We start from the raw sequence: 12261 nt of genomic DNA on the forward strand, positions 1-12261 counted from the left end.
CAAAGAATCTATAGCTTGTATTATTTTACGTGGATTTTTCTGTTGTTGAAATTTCTAGACCATCGTCTTTTAAACATGCACAGTGCCAATTCTGTCCAAAGGTTATTATTATTGTTTTTTCTGAAATGTCAAGCAGTTCAATTTATAACTGTTTTGGAACTGTTAATTTTGTACGGTGACTGACTTTATACTGATCAATGTTTTGGGTTGAGGATTTATCATATGTATAGCCTAAAGTATATTGATCTCCCCTCATCTTGGGCTGTTTGATGTGAACACAATTACAGACATTAAGAATCTATAAAACCTCCAATAATCTATAGAAATCTTCAATATGATTATATACTTATATTTCACAATTTTCAATATTCAGTCACATTATGAAGAATGTAAACGTAATAAACTTTATTTCATTTATTTTAATCAATAATCAAGAAAGATTGGGGTTGAATTTTAACCACCACAGTATGTTTTCCTAAATTATTCATTCCTTTACCTTCTCCATCTTAAGTCTATCAATGAATGAATAAAGCAAGAAGTTAAAAATAAGATGGAGTATCTTTATGATAGAAGAAATTGTGACAAACCAGAATCAATCGTTAGATGTTTCTTCATACAACAATGATAATGATTAATCCACAATATATTTAGTTTATCTTGTATTTGTATTAACATTAGAGTTTTCTCTTACTGGGGCTGAATTATTCCAAGAAACATACTTTAAATACTGCATGGTCAAGTGTAGTGAATAAACTTGTATTATTTCAAGAAAATATTGCACGAAGCCTATTTTAATACAGTAACAGCCTTTATTGTTGAAGCTGCCAAAAATAAATGATGAATTTTTAAAGATAATTTGTAACGTGTAACCAAATGAAGGGAAGATATTCAAGACCAATCCAAGTTGCCATTCCTGTTTATTCCACTCAGAAAATTTAGATAAGAACCTCTAAAAACGACTTGGAGATAACCTTTTCAATAATTGGACACGAATACAGCGGGATTCGATGCGGTCAACTAGGATTTGAAGCAGCTCAACTTTCAAGACTACGTCCAAGGTAGGAGAACCTTAAGGGAGGTGTAACAGCTTCCAGGACCACGTCCAAGGTAGTGGAACCAATTGCTACCCAGCAATAGAAGATTTTGCTTACGTCAAAGATCAAGGCCAGGAGGTCTAATTGACCATCTCTAGATACCAAGACCTGGAGCTTGTTGACTTAGCTCCTATGCCTCTTTTGGGCTACATTATTGTTATTTAATTTATGATCCTTATAGACTGTCCTAGATATCATAGACTAAGATTTAGTCCACACGCCTGCCTGGTTTAATCTCAACCAGAATCTACTTTCTTCCCTTCGGTGATCAATGATCAAAAGTAAAAATTTGGTAACATATATTTTAAACACTTTCTTTATCAGTAATAGTGAAAGTTATGAAGAGGATTTGTGATAAAATAAGGGTTGTACAATACTTCCTTTCTAAAGCATCTAAACACATTTAGTCCTTAAAGTATGAATCAATAAATTAAAACCCCATTCAAACAAACTAAATTATTATCAAAGATTTATTTTTTTGTATGTTTGAAATCATATGTCCTGGTGTATCTCAAATTTGTCTATTATGATACACACTCTATCCTGTCCATCTCAACCTTTTTCATTTCATTGCACCACTGGACAGCCTGAATGAACGAATAAATGAATTTCTATTAGTATTAGCAGGCTTCAAAGCATTTGTAAAAATTGAATTAGAACTTTTATGAAATTTTTTGAAATAAAAGATATTTTTAGAAAAAATTCAATTAAATGATTATATGGTCTAAAAAATAGCCAAATACAAATAATTTTTTAGTTGGAACTTCATTGTTTAATGGATTTGATTGATTATATATATTTAAGATTTTTATAAGAAAATGATTTAAAAAATAAAAGAATTATGAAATTTTATAGATTAGTGTAGGTAATAATTGTACACTGTGGTAATTGTTGAATGTCTAATATTTCTTTACTGACTGTTGTATTTAAGGGGGTTTTTCGATTTGCTTAACGCGCATAGCCTGCTGTACACTGAATCCGGGTTTATTGTCCCATGGTTCCTCCTACCTGTATGACTGATAAAGGGGAAACTGGGTTGAAAATTCCGAAGATATCCTCTCGACCTATGCCAGGATTGAACTCATGACCATAAGATTAGAGCTAAGCTTCCGTGACTCTCCAAAGAAATATAACCAGAAAAGGTCAATGATATGCAAAAATCTATCGTGTTTTCAACCTTAGTTATACTGAAATCTGATGTTTTAAGTTAGTAAGGTTACCAAGTGGATTTTTCTGCTGTTGAAATTTATAGACTATCGTTTTTTTATCTGAAGACAATAAAATTACAACCCTTACCTGACGCTTCCATTCTGAATTACTAAATGAAATTTACTTGATTTTCAGGAATTTCTGGCAGCAGATAAATGTTTTGTCAGATTATCTCATTTACCTTATTGGGCAAATGAATAGCAACAATGTATTAAGTCCCACTGTTTTGTATTCTATTGGATTTCGTCATTTAATAAAGTGATCTGAACATGGTTGGTTGGGGTGTGTTTGTCTGTCCCTAGACTTTGAACCCACATCAAGCTACTGCAGAAATAAACTGGCAAAGAAGATTCCTCGTATGATTTGACAAAGGGCGCACTTACAATTTCCAATAGATAGTAGTAGATTCTTATTTTGTGTCTTCTATTGTGTTTTTCATGAATTGAATTATATTCTGTATCTTCCTCGTATTCTTTTTGTTTTGCTCCATTTGCATCGACATGTAAAGAAAATATTTGAATGGTGTATTTTGAATGAAAAAAACATCTGTTTTGCTTCTTTTTGATATTATTATGACAGGTAATTTCATGAAGTACATACAATGGGGATTATGAAAAATTGATCACAAATGTTTACCATTTGAATAGTTCTAAACCTATCCCCATACTAAGATGTATTTGTGTTATTGGGTGTCATAGGGTAATGTTCATGAAAGGAATACTACGTTTTAGAATAAACATAAAATTTAAGAATTTTAAACTTGGCCAATAAGAGCACATATTCATCAGTAGATATACCTGGTGTCATAAATAACATAACAGGATCCTTATATAATCCGATAAATTCAAAAAACTTAATAAATATGGAATTCACTATTGAAAAACGCTTAATATTATGATTATGCGTTTTTCAATAATCACTTATATGAATTTTCCAATTTTCTAGATTTTACACAGATTCTGTTGTAACTTTATGACACCAGGTAAGTTCACTGATGAATATATACTCATATTGACCATTCTTGAGAATTAAATTTTATGTTCAGTTTAAGACGTAGTAACACTTTAATATAAAGGCAAATTGGTCAATCGAACTAAAAATAGTTTCAGGAATTGAAATATTATGATTTGATTTTAACTTTATATAGTAAAATCAATAAAACATACCCCTAAATTTTCCATATTTGAAATTTTGTTGAGAACCTTAATGGAGGTGTGAACTATCTGCACAGTTAAGGATAAATGTTGAATTTGTTGAAACAATAGAATGGGTGAAAAGTGTTCAGTAACTTAACATTGGTTTGAAAAACCGAAATTCTGATTGGTTCGTTTGAATTTTGATCCACGTTGAAGACCGTTAAAGGTGAAATGAATAATGAAAATTGTTCAGATTAGAGTATATTCAATATTTAGCCCTCATGTTTAAAAAACCGTTCACATGTTAGATTTTTTCCAAAACACGTTTACATTTTTTCAGTTACCAGGGTCCTTTCTTACTTCATTCAGATAGTTTTAATTTAAGGTGAAATTTTAGGAAATGTGGCGAATACAACCAAAATTGTTCAGACGAGCCTGAACTGTTAAAGTGATAAGGGAGGAAGTTATAAGAGAAGGTGTAGGCCTATCTAGTTTTAATGGGGGGTTTTAAGATTATGGTCTATTTTAGCCTTAAAAGATAATCTCCTCAATGGTTGCTACTGCTTACCCTTTCAAAACACTTTACAGTTATACTTGGTAGGCTACTTGGTCGACACATACACTTGAATCAACAACACTATCTGAAACCTAATTCAATTTAGAAAATATTGAGAGTAGGCCTAGTAGTCAGGATTCAATTCTGACATCGGTCAAGATACTATAGTTTATTCAACCAGATCTCCTGTCAGTGTGAGAATGGAAGGTTTGGCTATCTTTCCTTAACAAAATTATTCTTGCTTAAAACAGAATAATTAATATGAAATAGAAAATTAGCACTTGAAGAAACAGTCTTTGTGTTTGTCAGATTGGCAGTTCAGCGATTGTTTATGAAACACAATTTTGGCTCAAACCTTTAGCTTTATTCAGGCGATAAGATTGTTTATTTTTTTCACAATATGGCTGTAATTACATGGTAAATACGATATAAGTAAAGAATTTCTTTAAAATTGAAATTTGTCAATTAGTAACTTGTGATCAAATAGTTGTGATCAAGACAGTAGTGGTTATAGCGTGATCTGTGAGCCGCGGTGGCTCAGTGAGTTAGACGCTAGCTCGCCAGGGTTCAATCCCGGCATAGGTCGAGATAATATCTTTTTCAACCCGGTTTCATCTGTCATTGATGCAGGTAAGAGGGGCTGACATGGAAAAAGCGTCTAGTCGTTCGGGTGGGACAAGCCCCGTGTGCTACAGGCTGTGCACGTTAAAGATCCATCGACAGTTGGAAATCGAAAAAGAACAGGCTAATGCCACTGTCCTGGCAAAATTTCCCTCATTGTACCCTGCATGGCGTTGCCCGTCTTCGTTAGCCCACATGGTGCAGAAAAGTAGGACGTAAAACTCCATACATTTCATTTTCAACTGGTAACGCGAATTACCACAATTTACAAAATTCAATTTTGTAGGTTAGTGGTCAAAGGGACAAGACTTTATTTAAGACGTATTGTTCCCCTTTACATGGATCTTCAATTTTAAAGACAAGAAAAGAAAAAATAATACTCTTTAACCAAACCAGACTATATTTATATTGGTCAATTGTCTGCATTTGACATCAACAATAACTAAGTAATGTCGGGAAATATAAAATGCGTGTAATTTTAGTTGTAGGATGAAGAATAAGCTATTTTATACCTCAGTTTTTTAATCCAAAATCGTAAAAATTCAGTTAACAATTTTTGTCAAGATTATCAACATGGCGCCTTTCTCTGCCTTCAAAATGCTGAGATCTGTGTTTTATCTAAATTTGTGCATTTCCGTTCATCTTATCTCTTCTGCACCGTTAAAAGACGATTCATTACATGATTGTGGATTACCAGATTGTAAGTGTCTTATATTTTTCATTCAAAATGCGTGTAAATGATTCCGATTAATCCTATATATTCTAATTGGCTAATTGATCTGTTTAGGCTACTTTAGTACAGTCAAGTAACCTAATTTCATGCTAACCAATTTTTCGTGCATTTTCGGAAATGATAAATAATTTAAATGTGCGACCTCGCATGACCTCCACATTTGCTTGTTATGATAAACATGTGTTATCTCTACATTATCAGCTAGTAGAATGAATCCAGTAGTTTCAAGCAAGGTAAAATGTATTAATGTATACTTTGACAAATACAAAATGCCAGATTTCACTTATTACCAAACGTCACCATTTTTTATCGGCCGAATTTCCTTATAATCCCTATTGGTAATCGGAATTCCAAGTGTCATCTACTAGAATGTAGTCTAACGAATGAAGTCACGTGATCATCTAGCGGATTCCATGTCAGCAGAAAATTTCTATGGAACACAAAGTGGGCCATATTCTTATGTTGTTTCAGTGACTTCTAGCAATAGATCACGCTACGTATCTTATTTTGTCAGTTACTATTTTATTTCAAAATCGTGGTTCTTTGAAGGAATTGTCACTAGTTATAATGAATTGATATTAAAGATAAATACTAAGAGAAGTTAATTTTACCACCCAGTATCAATAACGTGTTTTTCTCGAATTTATAGATCAAACATTGTACACGGAAATAGGTGACGCATTCTGCCGCTGTTGCCGAGTTGGAAGGATTCATTAAGAAAATCGAAACAAACCAATTTTAATTATTTTGTAGAATATGTGAGGAATCATCTAAGACAAAAAATTTCGTTTTTTTTAACTTTGACGAAATTCGGTGTTGAATCCTTATATACACGAAAATAGGTTACACCACTGTATTTAGGCTAATTAAATTAAACCCAACTTTCGTTTCGTTTCCTTTTATTAGGTTTTCTTTTTAGTAAAGCCACTACAATGTAGGAATTTTAGGTACCGGTAATAACATTGTGGCTAAGCAATAAGGTCTTATAACCAGATTCTTGAACATTCCTCAATTTATTCTTTTGACCTAACCTGCTTTAACCAATCAAATTTCTACCTTCTCCAGTGTTTTTATCTTTTTTTTTTTACTTTTTTTGACTATAAAGCTATACAATATACATATTCATACAAACAATACACAACATACAACATTACAAAAGTGGGTTCGTTGGTGATTGTGTGTCTTGGTGATAATTACTCTAAAGTCTTATGTATTGATAAAGTTGTATAGATATTTCCATTTTGATATTTCATTTTCTTTTTTTGTAATTTCAATGTTGGCTTTTGCTATCAGAAATTGAATATATTTAGTTTCATTTGGTATTTCGCCTCTAATTTTATTTTGGTAGATAAAGTATTTTGTGAGAGTTAAGCAATGATTGATAAAGTTAATTTCATTCTTGTCTAGGACACAATCAAAATTATTTGTGTACAATCCTAAATGTATAATTTCATTAGTGATTTTTATTGATATATCATTTTCGTTTATGATTTCATGTAGCTTACTCCAGGGCAATTCCATGGTAACGGATGTACATTTCAGACAATTTTCTATCCTTACGCCCCCATTTCATGTAAAGAACCAATAATTAGGAGCAAAAAGACAAGTTTGAGCAGGCCTTAAGCTCAGTGTTCTGTCCCTTAGCAAGGCCTACAGGTATGATATTTACCAACACATGCCCATGTATTATATAAATGATTTTGAAAACAACACAAATGCAATTAGCTTGCCTTAAATCAAAGTAACGGACGTACAAGGTAACAGACGTACATAAATTTGTAACGGACGTACAATTTGAAATAGGGCCTTAACTTTGAAATTTTAAAGATTTTCAAGGCAGCCGCATTATGAACATACTATGAGCAATTAGTTAGCTTTGATTATAGAACCCTAGATTTTTACATGTGTTAATAAATGTTTGACAGGGAAAAATAGTCCCATATGGTAACGGACGTACTATTTTGTACCCCTGACTTAAAAATGGTATGTTGTTAAAAAACTAAACAAGGGAATTTCAATTTTTCGTTCTTTAGAAGAAAAATGTTCCTTATCTTACATGTGTATCTAAACAGAACTAATTTCAATAGTGATTTGAATGTTTTATAAGCCTACAAAATTGATAAAATTACAGATACACAAGAAATTCCTCCAAAAATTCTTTAAAATAATATTTTTCACAATAAATTTCCCAAAATAATTAAGTATAATATCTTCTTATTGAAATAAGATAAGTTTCTAAACTTTCTGATGATTTGTGTATGTACACATTGAATATATAGATGGTCTATTGTTTCTATGGTAGAATTACAAAAATTACAAAGCATTGTTTCAGCTTTTTTGAATTTGAAAAGTTTATAATTGGTATAAATGATTCTATTGATATATTTGTACTGAAAATTTCAAGCTTTTTCATCCGAACAATAATTGTATAAATTCCGAAAAATTGAATTGATATCGGTTTCATTTAATGTGATTTTTAAGTCATCTTCCCATTTAATAATTGATTTCGGTTTTATAAACTTAGCATTGATGCATTTTTTGTAGATGTCTCTTGGTTTAATTGTATTATAGCTAGTGTGATAGAATGTCGTCAAATTATATGCTATATCCTCCTTTAGTTGTGTTATATAATTTATAGGGACAGAGACAAGAGGTCTATTTTCGTTAGAGGATTTTGATACGACACCTGATTTCTGAATAGCTTTTTTGTAACCTTGTACTATAAGCTTTTCAGATTCAGTAAGATTATTTTGTGAATTTGTTAAGAAATCTGATGTGTAAAGAAAGTTATGTTTAATTAAGTTTGATATAATGAGAGTTGAAGAATTAATATTTATATGTTTATTTAAATAGGCAATTTGATTTTCTATTCCAATATGATTATCTATATTTTTGTTATATATCTCGTACCAATTTAGATACATTTGTTTATAAAATGGGGAGTTAATTAATATTTTGTCTTTTTGGAAATTACTCGATGCCAAAACAAAAGGTTCTAAACATGTTTGTATGGTCGACATCAAATTTTGATTTCTAGTTATAAGAAACATTTTTTTAATCCAAAACAGAGATTTACAAGCATGGTGTTCTCATATATTAAGCATATTTAAGCCACCTTTGAATTTGTTTTGATAGATTTGTTCTCTTTTTATTTTATCTGGGCCGTTCCAAAGAAAATTAAAGAATATGAAGTTTAATTTTGTAAAGATATCTTCTGGCGTATATAGTGTTTGAAGTTGCAGTTCAGGTTCAGGTTGTTTTATATCCTTTTTATATATTCGGCTATAATATCTTTCAATTTCGTGCATTATGTCTTTTGGTTTTTGTAGAACTGTTCCGTCGTCTATTTTATATAATTTGTTTATGGATGTAGAGATTTGCTTATTTTTTTCTAGGTTAAGGAAGAATATTGTATTCTTATCACTTTATAATAATTTTGAATTTTAGACCTAATCATGGCTCCTGTGGCTTCATTTGTGTAAATATCATCTAGTTTGTTTTTGGTGATTTCATATTGTTTTAAGGTATTGTATCTTTGATTGTCATTTGATAGGTTTAAAACTCCCTCCAGTTTTTCAAGCTCTGTACTTAACGATCTCTTAGTTTCTCTTTTAACTGCTTGTTTTTTCTTGCAATATTCAATTGTTATTTTCTTGATTTTGAATTTAAAGAAACCCAAAGTCCCCTTTTATCAGATATATCATGATATTCAGATTTCCATGAGTTTAATGAATCTGTTATCAATCGGGTATAGTTTAATTCTTTTGTTAAGGTTGAATTAAATATCCAAAGTTTTGGACCACGTTTTTCAGTGGCATGATCTATTGTAAAAATTATTGCTTCTCCAGTGTTGGAATTTTGTGTTGTGTATAAAAGGTATATATTCAGATTGTTTATTAAGTGCACTGAAAGTGAAAATAGAAAATACCCCTTTTCCATGGATGTTCCGAATTGACCCAGTTGAATTTAATTGGTTAAAGCAAACATCGTCAGTTTAGGTCAAAAGGTTAGTTTGACGAATGTTCAAGACTCTGGTCGTAAGACCCTGCTGTGAAATGGCAATACTAAAAATAAAAACTTAGAAAAAGTAACGAAAAGAAAGTTGGGTCTTATTTTACTTAGACTGCTTTAACCAGTTATGAAGGGACAGACACCTGTTTTGCTAATTACTGTACGAACAATAAGACAATATATTCCATAAAAGCAATTAGAGAGAATTGTATTCTGGATTAAGGAAAATTCTATTCCAATGTTGTTTGGAAATATGGTTTTACAGAAGATAATTTTAAGTCTGAAGTTAGGCTTATTTTCTTAGAAAATTTCTTGTATGGAAGTGAGTTCAAGTCAATTAGCATTCTTGTTTCTTAGAGTAACTTATCATTTTTGATTATATTGTACTGGTACTTATAGATTTTATTTTTGATCATACCCTTTGTGTTTAGGTATGGTATTGGATGTGAGAACAACCCCAAATATTAAAGTAAATGCAAATGCAGATGGAAGTAAGAGAGTTTTTGTATTTTGTTATAGAGGGGAAACTCAAAATTGGTTAAAATTATGGACTAATCCAAAGGCAAGTAGATAAAGCAGAACTATTAATAACGGTCTGAATATATTTTAATCTGTAAATGATATACATGTATTGTGATTGATTATTCAGTCTATAAAATTTCATCTTTTTATGTTTGTCTTGTTAATTTATGTAATCGAAAATGAAACTATCAGTGGATACCATCTGATAATTTGCACAAAGACCAACTATGTTGTGGTCTGATTCACTACTGGTACTCAAATGTACATGTCAGTCATATTGCTTTACTGGACACTGATGTGATTTTAATCACTTAATGTAATTGCAATATCAAAATAACATCTCGTTTAACATTGGATTTTCACAGTTTTGTTTGGTTCTGTTTTAATGCAAAATCAAAAGTTAATTCTTTTGTATTGAATGAAAATTTGTACGGCTTTCTAGTTCATATAGTTTAGTTGATATTTCTTTTCAAATGTGGTATACGTATTCAGAATGCCAAGAATTTATTATTATAACCCCTTTCTTGATTTATTCCAGCTTTCTGTCATTAAAACCAGTGACGATCAAGATATATCTATGTATCTTGGTAAAAATGTGACTGAGGTACAGAAATCATTGAAAGCAGATACTGGTACAGCATGGTGGAAATATATTTTTACAATCCAAATTTCGTCTGTTAAAGAAGATGTATCATTGAATCCTTTCAATATCAGCTGTATAGGAATATCTTCTTTAAGACAATACTCTGTTGAATTTAAAGTAAAAAGTAAGATTTATTCCTAATTTCCTGATAAAATAGTATAAACTCTATGTGAATAATATTATAATGATAATAATTTATTGCATTTGATGCCTCAACAGTTCTGCTAGAATAGCAGCTCAGTGGTGTCACAGATACAGTCATATAATAATAATAATTTAAAATACCAAAATGATAAGCATAAAATAGTCTGTCTTTACTATGATTTTAATAGTCCCTGGGAATTCACAAATATATTTGATCACCCAAATCTGATTTCTGTTTTATACAGTTTTTGATTTTTCAAGTGATAAACTGAATTTACTGATAGGTAAGAGGATTATTCAAGTATTACATTCTCATCCTTTGATGGTTTTATTTTATAGATCCTGAAATTTGGTTTATTGCTTATGTTTTAGCAGGAACTATTCTTTTCTTCTGGGCACCAGTTTGGAGCAGGTGAACATTTTATGATCTCACTTCATTTTGGATCAATTTCTTGATACATCCCTCTTTGAGCATTTTTCACTATTTGCAATTAACTCTATTTTGAATTTTCAATTTAACTGCACAGAACAGCAGAACAGTTATTGAAAGATGTAATTGAGAATGTATATTTTCTAGGAATGTTTTGATACACTATAGTGCTGGAGTATCTGTTGGTGTATTAGCCTCTATTTTATTATTAACTTATATATTACAGAAATTTCTACCTCAGGTATGTTTCTTCGTAATATATATTGGGAAAATTATTTTTTTGGAAATGCTGTAAATGGAGATTAAAGCATTGTTGTAAATATAAATGAATCCATTATCATTCTGCCATCTAAAAATAACCTGACAAAGTGCATTACATTTTTCAACCTCATTGTATGAAGGAGTGTCCATACATTTTGATTTTATATTGTTATGTATTCAATCTTCGTAACTTCCAAATATTTATTCCATGTCATTTTCAATATATTATAGAAATTACATTTTTATTTTATGTACCCTAAATGGTATCTTCATTGTTTATTTCAGAGATTAAAATCTATTGCTCATGTTACTCTGATATTTGGTGGATCTCTGTCATTATTTTTATTGAGATGGCTGTCAACTGGAATACAAGATTTAATGAAAGATTTTTGGCAATATGTATTAGGTTATACATTAGTCACTGGTTTTATAAGTTTTGCTCTAGTTTATAGATATGGACCCATTAAAGACAAGAAATCATTGAATTTATTACAGTGGTTATTACAAATTATAGCATTAGCCTTAATATATCATGGTACACAGATCATAGAAGCATCTGTAGCTATTATAATCCTAGTGATTTCCATCTATTTATTTCCTGGTGTTTACCTCAGTAGATTTATCAATTATGTAAGGTAAGATTTACAGATGGAAATTTCTTTTATGGTTATTTTGTGTTTGTTTGCTCAAAGGTACACTGTCCTTTCTCCCAATGACCAAAAATTTTTATTAATATTGTGAAGTGAAACTTGGTTTTTATACGCCCACATGGAAATGTGGACGTATATTGCCATCGCTTCTGTCCGTCCGTCCATCCGTCCACATTTGTTGTATGCTCAATAGAGGCTACAGTTTTTATCTGATCTTAATGGACTTGGTATGCATGTATATATTGATGAGA

Source organism: Lottia gigantea (genome assembly GCF_000327385.1).
Source record: "Lottia gigantea unplaced genomic scaffold LOTGIsca_12, whole genome shotgun sequence".
In the NCBI taxonomy this organism is placed as follows: Eukaryota; Metazoa; Mollusca; class Gastropoda; family Lottiidae; genus Lottia; species Lottia gigantea.